At 42.7% G+C, this 12,118-nt stretch overlaps 1 long non-coding RNA gene across 1 annotated transcript; it reads right to left on the minus strand.

The window, feature by feature from the left end:
* Positions 1–3,214: 3,214 nt before the first annotated feature.
* LOC134929309 (uncharacterized) lies at positions 3,215–5,939 on the minus strand. Its single transcript, XR_010178459.1, has 6 exons — positions 5,876–5,939; positions 5,161–5,202; positions 4,777–4,857; positions 4,132–4,194; positions 3,360–3,383; positions 3,215–3,244 (listed from the first exon to the last, which is right to left on the minus strand). It is a non-coding gene; the product is annotated as an uncharacterized LOC134929309 (long non-coding RNA).
* Between the last annotated feature and the right edge of the window lie 6,179 nt (positions 5,940–12,118).

The raw sequence follows: 12,118 nt of genomic DNA on the forward strand, positions 1-12,118 counted from the left end.
TGAGGATTGGTGATCCAGAAAAGAGGAAGATAAGGGATACCATAAACTCTGTGCTGAGAACGAAGAGGAAAATGACTTGGAAGCTCGACTATGATGAAACCAGATCATTACCTAACTCCTAGCTTCTGCACATCAGCTTCACACAGCTGAAGTTAAAAAATTGTGTCAATGTACCTGTATTACCTGTACATTTTCTGGGGCTGCATGCACTGTGCTGAATCCACTTGGAGCAGCTCGGTTACTCAAAGGGGAGTGCATGAACTTGGCTCACCACATTCCTGGTAATGTAAGGGCCTGTTACAAGTTGCCCCTTTTATTCCTGTTGATTTTTTCGGCGCTGCTGTATCTATCCAGTAGCAGCCGAGTCCATTGTGCTGTGTCCATCTGGGGCCTTGGGCTGCGTTTCCATCCAGGGGCTGCTGTTGTCAGTTCTCTATTCTGGTGTCCGTATGCGACAGTGTTAAAAAGCAAAAGACAAAAACGAAAAATAATTCCAAAAAGCAAAACCTAAAAATAAAGTACAAAAACCATTACCCCGCACCACCACCACAAAAAAATAAATTATAAAAATGTTAAAGTTGATATTGTTACTGTATTTGTGCTGTTACCTTTTGATTAAAGTACCGTACAGTATGTGTGATGTTGGCTTTATTACAATACAGTACAGTATGTGTGATGTTACATGTTCCAAATGACTTTGTCCGTAAATAAAGTGTTTCTTAAAATAAACATGACGTGGTTTCCAATGTTTGTATTCCCAACTTCCTGTACTGTATAAATTAGTACTACTGTATGATGGGAATTCAATTAAGAGTGGTATACTGTATGTAAAACAACTTGGTTAGGCATCTTGCATTTCATATTTTAATAAAAACCACAGGAAACTTCTATTTTTAAAAGTTTATTGAAGAAAAAAAAGGTGTTTTTTTTTTTAAATAAAGTTTGAAAGTTAATTAAAACAAAAAAGTAGTTTGTTCTTCGTTACATTCTTTTCTTGTGTATATAGATATCTGTGGGGAAAAAAAAAAAAAAAAGTATTAAAGTAAAGACACTCATGTTCATTTGTTTTCCAAGAAAATTTGTGGAACCACACAGCCCAGCAATAAGTCATGCTGGGCTGTGTGGTTCCACAAAAGGCATGCGGTACAAAGTGAAATAGTGGTGTCAGTGGTCAGCACTTTGACACGCTAACAATTGTGGAACCACACAGCAATGGCTGACACACATAAAATGGCTGACACACACAAAATGCCTGACACACACAAAATGCCTGACACACACAAAATGCCTGACACACACATGCTGGAGTGAAAACACATGTTTGCCAAACAGTCGACAGCACATGTCGGCAAGATGGCCGACCAAACTTGCTCCAAATCACCCCAAACTGGCCAGAAAGCACCCCAGCACACTCAGGAGGTACTGTACACCACAGCTAAATTAGGAGAGAATTTCATTACAAACAGCCAGATCTTGCAGATTATCTGCCAGATAATTGTATGGTGTACAGTATGCCTATCTTATACAGTAGAAAAAGATACTATACAATGGAGTACAAGAACAAAAATTTTTATTAAATAAAATTAAATAAAACTTAATAAAATATTAAAATAGTGGTCCACTAGGAGGTGGACCACCACCCGCTGGAGCTGGATGGCACGCTGCAACTGTTCTGTGGGAAAAAAAGGACAGTATTACAAAACAAATACTGAATACTTTACAGTGTAGTAATGGCAATACAGTACTGTACTTTACTCTATATTAGACAATATTGTTATTTACAATGTACAGTACTGTATTGTCAGTACAGTAAATCAAACACTACTGTATGCTGTCGAGGTAATTTAAACATTGCTTTAGTTTACCTCTTGTATAAGTGGGCTGCTGCCTGCCCGCTTCTGGGCCAGCCCACCTATCTTGCCCCTGTCTGGGGCCCCCATAAATAATTGGCACTATATTGGAGAAAAAAAAACATTTAGTCACATTCAAATAGTAAACAATTATTACTGTATACTGTAGGTACAGTATTATACTGTATTGCTGGTATTCAAAATATAAAGTACTGTACAAGAGTTTAGCTTCAATAGGTCATAAACAAATTGTCAAAGGAATTAAACACCACAGTACAAATACTGTAGACATTTACTGTATGTATTAGCAGTCATGACATTTCATGACCGCTTCAGAAAAAAGAGGGTTACAGTACTGTAGGTGGTGTTGTAGGGAGTACTATCCATAATAGTGGACTGTACTCAGAGCCAGCCATAAATAATATGATTCCCTAGTCAAGTTTTTGGATGCTGCCCCCTTGCACAGATGCTATTTCCGCCTCTGAGCCTGTACCCCTTTCCCAGCACCATCACCCCTCAACCATAGCAGTCGTCATTTTGGTGCTCCTCCAACTTACTGTACTGTATGTTTAAAATAGCAACAGTGTGCACATTCGGTGTGCATCCCAAAACGGTGCATGTTCTTGCTGGGAAGGGGCAAGGCCACACAGTAATTCCCCAATCTGAAATGACGCCACACAGTACTGCAACTTTATTCACAACATATCATGCAATAGTGTCTCTTTTTCTCGTTACATCATATGATAGTACCACATTACTCCTCAAAGTATTCCCACTTATTCACATTGCATCACATCATATTGCTCTTTGTTCACATTAGACCACACAGTAGTGCCCTTGCTACAGTATATGTTACACAACAAAGTACTGTATACACATAATGCTGCACATTAGTAATGCATTTTGTATGCACAGAATATACTGTAGGCATGCTGCATATCATATTAATCAGCAGAAGCTGCTTGTGCCCCTGGGCATTTGGCAAGTATGCCTATGCCTAGGGCAGGCTCAGACTGGAGATCAGTACGTAATCCCGCTGGACGGGATCCCGGCAGTCAAAATACAGACGCCGGAATCCCGACCACACAATCCCGACAGGGGCGGCGAGCGGAAAGCAGCCCCTTGCATGCTTGCTTCGCTCGCCACGCGGTGGGCACGGTGCCTCGCTACGCTCTACACACTATTATATCAGTAGTCAGGAAACGCAGCATGCATTTGTGGAGTGAAGAGGGTGAAAAAGGAGAGAAAGTACAGTTTGTACTGTAAGGTTATGTCAGAGGGTGTGAAGATGATCAGCTCAGTGTTATACATGTTACAGTAAGTTAGAATACAGTACAGTGCATTATGTATTTCTATTTTATTACCAGGTGTCTCCTCCACTGGTTGGCGACGGACTGTAAAAAGATAATACAGTACAGTTAGTCATATCAGTTTGACTTAAAATAATGTTGGAGAAAAAAAAATACTGTAATTACAGTACCAACTATTGCTACTGTACAGTATATTTACCAAAAATGTATTCTGGCTCGTCGTCTGTGGGTAAAAGAGAAGAATATTATAAGATACAGTATACAGTAAAAAGTATAGTAATAGTACACTAGTTTCCAGGCCCAGTGTCAGGTGGGTAAAAAAAGGTATGCTTGTGACAGGCATGGTGATTCCAAGGGACCCCACCGAGACCATCAGAAAATTTGTGAGTGACCCGTATGCCGGTGATTATGACTAGAATAAGGTACAGTAGCAACTCTTTTTTCTTTTGAATTATGTATACTGTACAGTACTGTATGTGCATATTGTACAGTACACTTAAAATATTTAGCAGTTACTGTAGTGGTAATTTTTGGGATGACAGTATTAGCATACTGTAAGCATCCAACTGAGGCCCCCAAACAGATGCCGCCACTAGGTACAGTACGTGCCTCTCGTGCCTAATGGGAAATTCATCACTGACAGTATCTAGAGAGATGAATGGAGAGACAGTGACAAGGGGTGAGAGAGAGAGAGAGAGAGAAATTGAGTAAGATGGGTGTTTTTTTTAGAACAGGATGTTGTCCATACAGTAGCAACCAATCAAATATTACCTACTGTACTGTATTATCGTCTGTAAGTGTAACTAGATACTGTAAATGTTAATGTGGGATGTGATCGGTTGCTACTGTATGGGCAATATCACCAGTTCAAACAAAAACAATTTTCATCCGATTTCTACGCATTTGCCAGAAAAATCTGATGAAAAGTGCTACTCTGATGGCATCAGATCAATGTCAGTAATAATTCTTACCACTAAATGCAGCAGCATCATCATCATCCTCCTCCTCCTCCGTGGCCTGTTCCAGTGTAGGGCCTGTGAAAAAAAACATTAATGTGAAAAAAAAAAAAGGTTAATTCCAGGAAATACACATACCCTCCAACATGGTACAAAATGCTCTGGTTCTGGACTTCCCTCTTAATTTATTATTGCCATCACCTGTGAAGAAACAGCTTTCTTATCATATAACTAGTTCAACACAGGTGATGGAAATCATAAATTAAGAGGGAAGTCTAGAAACAGAGCAGTGCGGCGGGTCATGTTGGAGGGTCTGCATACAGAAACATAGAATTTGATGACAAATACTGTAAGAACCACTTTGCCCATCTAATCTGCCTCTTTTTTTTAACCTTTTTTTTACATCAAACCTTATAACAATTTTCCCCAAACATCACATGATGCAAAGATAAATAAATAAAAAAATAAATAAAAAAAGAGGTGCAAGATGGAATTGTGATTGGGCCCTCCCAACCACCCTTATGTTATATAAACAGGGTCTGCCACACGACTGTGGCTGAAATGACTGGTTGGTTTGGGCCCCCACCAAAAAAAGAAGCAATCAATCTCTCCTTGCTCAAACTGGCTCTACAGAGGCACGATGTACCGGACTGGACTTACTTAATGGGTGCAGTGTGGTGAGGGACAGAGAGTCCTGGTCCTCCTCCTCCTCCTCCGCCACCGCCTGTGACAGTGTAGGGCCTGTGAAAGCAAAAAATCCATGAAATATACTTTTGTATTCTGTGTTGAATACAGTAAAGCAAAAATTCAGTCAGGAATTGGAGGAGGAGAGTAAATTTCGCACACAGAGACGAGAATGTCGAGGCCAGAATCAGGGGGTAGTGGAGGAGGGTTAGGATACCGTACCTCACCCTGTTGGGATTGCTGCAATCAGGATGCCACTGTCGGTCACCTGACCGCTAGAATCCTGACTGCTGGTCACGCAAACCCAACCCATTGGTTTAACACAATGTACAGTACAGTACAATACTGCAGTTTACTTACCAAGTTGGGGAGAGGGTTTTTCATCCTCACTGTCAATAATTACTGAGTTGAAAATAAAAAAATATTATAAACAAAATACAGTAGAGTACAGTTACTACAAAATTGCACAGTAGTACAGTGCTACAGGAGGCAGAGATATATTCATAATACAGTAGGAGCAGAATGACTGTCCAGCGGTAGGGGACATACAGTACTGTATTTAAAAGACCTGCTGTCTGGATCCCGACATTCAGAATGCAGAGTGTGGATTCAGAGTATGATTGGAGGGTTAGGCTAGTGGAGGGTGGGTCGGATGCACAATTTTGGGCACCATAATACAAAATGGATATCGTGGAACTACAAAAGGTTTAGAGGCGGGCGACCAAAGTGATGAAGTGGATTGAGAAGATGGAATACAAGGAAAGGCAGGCTAGGCATGTTTACATTGGAAAAGAGGAGATTAAGAGGGGACATGATTAACCTTTACAAATATACTGTATACAGTACAGTAAGGGGACAATACACAGGAACGGTTTTTGATAAGATGGACACAGAGGACACGTGCACAGTAACTCTTGTTGAAGTAGAGGCGATTTCGCACAGAGGCGAAAAGGGGTCTTCACAGTGAGGGAAATACTGTACAGTGCATGTTTGGAATTCCCTGCCTGAAAAGTAATAAAAGTGGACTTGGTCAATACTTTTAAGAATGGGCTTGAGAAAATCCTACTGTACTTACTATAATCTGGCTCCTCTTCCCCCGAATCAATGGGAATGAGCTCCTCCTCTGTATCAATTACGAGGCGGTCTGTGTGTAAAAGATGACAAGTATTGTAAAATACAAAAATTACAGTAATACTGTAGGAAACTAGTGTGACTGTAACAAAAAGTAATTATTACCACTTCCGGAGCTCTCGGATGCAGCAGCAGGTGGTGGTGGTGGTGGTGGTGTTGGTACTGTGGGAAAAAAAATAACAGTACTGTAAGTGAAGCTGTCAATTGGAAACATGTACTGTACAGTATCCAGGACACATGTACAGTAGTGTAACAACGATGACAGTAGCACCAGAATTCTCGTTACACAATACCTGGCAGCGCAGCAGGTGGTGGTGGTGGTGGTACTGTGGGAAAAAAAATAACAGTACTGTAAGTGAAGCTGTCAATTGGAAACATGTACTGTACAGTATCCAGGACACATGTACAGTAGTGTAACAACGATGACAGTAGCACCAGAATTCTCGTTACACAATACCTGGCAGCGCAGCAGGTGGTGGTGGTGGTGGTACTGTGGGAAAAAAAATAACAGTACTGTAAGTGAAGCTGTCAATTGGAAACATGTACTGTACAGTATCCAGGACACATGTACAGTAGTGTAACAACGATGACAGTAGCACCAGAATTCTCGTTACACAATACCTGGCAGCGCAGCAGGTGGTGGTGGTGGTGGTACTGTGGGAAAAAAAATAACAGTACTGTAAGTGAAGCTGTCAATTGGAAACATGTACTGTACAGTATCCAGGACACATGTACAGTAGTGTAACAACGATGACAGTAGCACCAGAATTCTCGTTACACAATACCTGGCAGCGCAGCAGCAGGTGGTGGTGGTGGTGGTGGTGGTGGTGGTACTGTGGGAAAAAAAATAACAGTACTGTAAGTGAAGCTGTCAATTGGAAACATGTACTGCACAGTATCCAGGACACATGTACAGTAGTGTAACAACGATGACAGTAGCACCAGAATTCTCGTTACACAATACCTGGCAGCGCAGCAGGTGGTGGTGGTGGTGGTACTGTGGGAAAAAAAATAACAGTACTGTAAGTGAAGCTGTCAATTGGAAACATGTACTGTACAGTATCCAGGACACATGTACAGTAGTGTAACAACGATGACAGTAGCACCAGAATTCTCGTTACACAATACCTGGCAGCGCAGCAGCAGGTGGTGGTGGTGGTGGTGGTGGTACTGTGGGAAAAAAAATAACAGTACTGTAAGTGAAGCTGTCAATTGGAAACATGTACTGTACAGTATCCAGGACACATGTACAGTAGTGTAACAACGATGACAGTAGCACCAGAATTCTCGTTACACAATACCTGGCAGCGCAGCAGGTGGTGGTGGTGGTGGCACTGTGGGAAAAAAATTAACAGTACTGTAAGTGAAGCTGTCAATTGGAAACATGTACTGTACAGTATCCAGGACACATGTACAGTAGTGTAACAACGATGACAGTAGCACCAGAATTCTCGTTACACAATACCTGGCAGCGCAGCAGGTGGTGGTGGTGGTGGTGGTGGTGGTGGTACTGTGGGAAAAAAAATAACAGTACTGTAAGTGAAGCTGTCAATTGGAAACATGTACTGCACAGTATCCAGGACACATGTACAGTAGTGTAACAACGATGACAGTAGCACCAGAATTCTCGTTACACAATACCTGGCAGCGCAGCAGGTGGTGGTGGTGGTACTGTGGGAAAAAAAATAACAGTACTGTAAGTGAAGCTGTCAATTTGAAACATGTACTGCACAGTATCCAGGACCAAAAAGGGGTCCGGCCAATAAACAATCTGCATCAGAGAAGCAAGATACAGTATGCTTAAAGTATACAGTACTATATACTACAGTAGATCGCCAACAAACGTAAATTAACAAACAACTATCACTGGAATTTACCATCCTCATCCCGTAGCGAAGCACGGGTATTCAGCTATCTACAATGTTATTTATACTTTGTGTTTAATATTTACATTTAGTTTTGTAAACAGACATTCTTAACATTAACGGATTGCAGCGAGTTATCTGTGATGGTCAGGACAGGGGGTTGGGACTATAGAAATCACTATGTACTGTACACTACTGTATTTGACAATACTTACCAGCTTGGCGGCGCCTGTCCCGCCTCCTGTGACGTCGTGCTACCAGCCCTGTAAAAATATATATACAGTATAATGGCAGCATACTGTACAGCCAATGAAATTCAACATTGACAGCATCTTTATGACATCACAATAAATGGAATTGTTCATTCTAGTACCCTGCACCTAATCACTCAGGAGGGCATAGTGTACTGTACTGTCTTCAAAACTTAAGGGGCACATTTCTAAATGTGACATACAGTACACTTACAGTATCGCTACAGTACAGTAGGTCCAGGGTATTAGACAGAACACTACCTTTATAGACATTGTAACACACATAAGCATTGCCCTTATAAACATTATGACACACATCAGCATGCAGCCCTCCCACCCTTAACCATCTCAGTACTGTTCATTACATTACAAATTGATTTCATGACAGATGATGCAGTACTCACCTGAATTCATCTTATTCACGTCATGTCACAGTAGTGCAGTTTATTCACGTCACAGTACTGTCCTTGATTCACGTTGTGTCACACAGTAGAGCACCGTATTCACGTCACAGTACTGTCCTTGATTCACGTTGTGTCACACAGTAGAGCACCGTATTCACGTCACAGTACTGTCCTTGATTCACGTTGTGTCACACAGTAGAGCACCTTATTCACGTCACAGTACTGTCCTTGATTCACGTTGTGTCACACAGTAGAGCACCGTATTCACGTCACAGTACTGTCCTTGATTCACGTTGTGTCACACAGTAGAGCACCTTATTCACGTTACTGTACGTCACAGTAGTGCAGTAGTATATCCACATTACGTCACAAAGTAGAGATCTGCCAGTCATGAACCTTATGCAAGAGTAATGCACGTCAGAACACATTAGGCCACTGTAACATCCCTTAGAATAATTTCTGCCAAAGTAACATCCCTTAGAACACTGTACTATCTGAAACACAAATTTCGGCACACTGCAATTAAACCACACAATGCACTGCACGACTGCGTGATATGACAAACTGCACATTTCCCTGCAAAATATGATACAATGTACACTACACAAAAAACTGCAATTACCACATGTGTATACAGTACACTGCACGACAGTGCTGGCCCTAGCCAGGTACAGATACAGCCGCAGTCACGCAAAATATAGGCATGCCGCATATCATTTTAATCAGCAGAAGCTGCTGGTGCCCCTAAGCATAGCAAATGCCCTAGGCATTTGCCTACTGTAGTTTGCCTATGCCTAAGGCCGGCTCTGCTGCACGATGTGATTCACTATGTATTACACTCACTGCACAATACCATATTCTGAATGTACACTGCATGACACGCTGCAATTACGCAGCACGATACACTGTGATACATTGCATATACTGTACACTGCATGATACTGTACACTGCACAATCGTAGACCACCTGGATTGTAAAGAACTACTGTACTGTATATACACAAGTTTAAAAAAATAACAATTGTTTTTGTAAAACGCATGTCGATCTTTTTCCATGTCAACTTAACGACCATGTCAACCTACAGTAACTGGTGTCAACCAATTTCAAAAGCCGCACCATCTAGGTCGACGCAAAAAAACAAATTGACCTTTTGACCGGGTTAACGTTTGGTCCTTGTTTAACCATTTGTTTACCACAAATACTGTACAGTGCTGTATAGACCGGATACCTGCTGCTACAGCAGCCCCTGCTATAATGTACTGTACCTGTAACTACAGTAACTTAAAGTACAGTAATCTACAGTAATGTACTGTACTTACAATCCCTTATGGCCTGCAGGCGTCGTGGGGTCCGCCTCACGAGGTCACTCCACCTCCTCTGGAGAGACCTCACCGTTCTCCTCCTGTTATACTTCCGGAGGATGTCCCTGCTGGCCCTCCGGTATGCCCTCACTTTCTCCTCGTTGCTGGCGAGAGTTCTGTCCCGCCAGCGAACGAGGAGACGCAGCTCACCAAGAGCATAGGGACGGTCCCGTGCAGCAGCCATAACCGTCCTTATGCTCAATGAGCGTCTCAGACGTCGTGCGCCTCAGACGTCGTGCGTCTCAGACGTCGTGCGGTCCAGGCATTCAACGTACAGTACTGTAGTTACTGTACTTTGTGACAGTTTCCCTTAGTTTTAAATATGCCCTTTCTTTGACCACAGTATTTTCCACTGTCTTGCCCTACGCCCTTCCCTCCTGGGAGCCTTCACAGGTCTTATGCAATACACAAATACCGAAGATGCACAGTCCGTCAGAATACACTCATTTCATTCCCGCTGTTTAGGTGCATTTAGCGTAAAGAATCGCTCCTGCAGATGTACTTTGATTTATGTGAAACCTGTGTGCATCCTTCCATTGACTGTCTTACAATGTAAATAAAATAATACAGTGCATTATTACAGAAAAAAAAAAAAAAAAGAAAGAAAGCACATCAGGTCTCGAACCCTGGACTCCCAGCGAGGGAGGTGGGAGCCTTCACCCCTAGCCCACGACGCCTCATGAGAGATTTCCAATTTCATGTGTGAAAGTACTGCAAACAGCGCCCGGCCCCCGCCCCATTGCTGTTGGTTTATGCCTTAGAGGACTCGGACGCTCGCATTTGTAAAGCACGGTGTTTTCCTCCGCCTCCTGCTAGCCTGTTGCCCTTCCCCCATGGGAGCCTGCACAGATCATGCAGTAGACAGGGAGGGAATGCAGGTCATGTGCAATACACAAACGCCCACTGTAGTACTATTTTGCTCACTTACAGTACCGTACTGTAGGTTGCATTTAGCGTAAAGAATCGCTCCTGCAGATGTACTTTGATTTATGTGAAACCTGTGTGCATCCTTCCATTGGATGTACTGTATTGGAGAGAATTTTTTTTTTTTTAAAGTGAATGTCACGGGAACACATTAAAAATAAGGTTGGCACTTCCTTCCCATTGGTGTTGGTTTACAGTATGCCGTAGTGTACTCGGACGCTCATGTAATTGCATTTCAAAGGCACAGTATTTTCCATCGTCTCCCCCCTACCCCCATCGCCCTTCCCCCCTGGGGGCCTGCACAGGGAGGAAATTCAGGTCCTGTGCAATACACAAACGCTGAAGATCTACTGTACAGTACTGTTTTGCTCAGTTGGTAGCGTCAGAATACACTCATTTCATCCCGCTGTTTAGGTGCATTTAGCGTAAAGAATCGCTCCTGCAGATGTACTTTGATTTATGTGAAACCTGTGTGCATCCTTCCATTGACTGTCTTACAATGTAAATAAAATAATACAGTGCATTATTACAGAAAAAAAAAAAAAAAAGAAAGAAAGCACATCAGGTCTCGAACCCTGGACTCCCAGCGAGGGAGGTGGGAGCCTTCACCCCTAGCCCACGACGCCTCATGAGAGATTTCCAATTTCATGTGTGAAAGTACTGCAAACAGCGCCCGGCCCCCGCCCCATTGCTGTTGGTTTATGCCTTAGAGGACTCGGACGCTCGCATTTGTAAAGCACGGTGTTTTCCTCCGCCTCCTGCTAGCCTGTTGCCCTTCCCCCATGGGAGCCTGCACAGATCATGCAGTAGACAGGGAGGGAATGCAGGTCATGTGCAATACACAAACGCCCACTGTAGTACTATTTTGCTCACTTACAGTACCGTACTGTAGGTTGCATTTAGCGTAAAGAATCGCTCCTGCAGATGTACTTTGATTTATGTGAAACCTGTGTGCATCCTTCCATTGGATGTACTGTATTGGAGAGAATTTTTTTTTTTTTAAAGTGAATGTCACGGGAACACATTAAAAATAAGGTTGGCACTTCCTTCCCATTGGTGTTGGTTTACAGTATGCCGTAGTGTACTCGGACGCTCATGTAATTGCATTTCAAAGGCACAGTATTTTCCATCGTCTCCCCCCTACCCCCATCGCCCTTCCCCCCTGGGGGCCTGCACAGGGAGGAAATTCAGGTCCTGTGCAATACACAAACGCTGAAGATCTACTGTACAGTACTGTTTTGCTCAGTTGGTAGCGTCAGAATACACTCATTTCATCCCGCTGTTTAGGTGCATTTAGCGTAAAGAATCGCTCCTGCAGATGTACTTTGATTTATGTGAAACCTGTGTGCATCCTTCCATTGACTGTCTTACAATGTAAATA

Source organism: Pseudophryne corroboree, chromosome 5, assembly GCF_028390025.1.
Source record: "Pseudophryne corroboree isolate aPseCor3 chromosome 5, aPseCor3.hap2, whole genome shotgun sequence".
In the NCBI taxonomy this organism is placed as follows: domain Eukaryota; kingdom Metazoa; phylum Chordata; class Amphibia; order Anura; family Myobatrachidae; genus Pseudophryne; species Pseudophryne corroboree.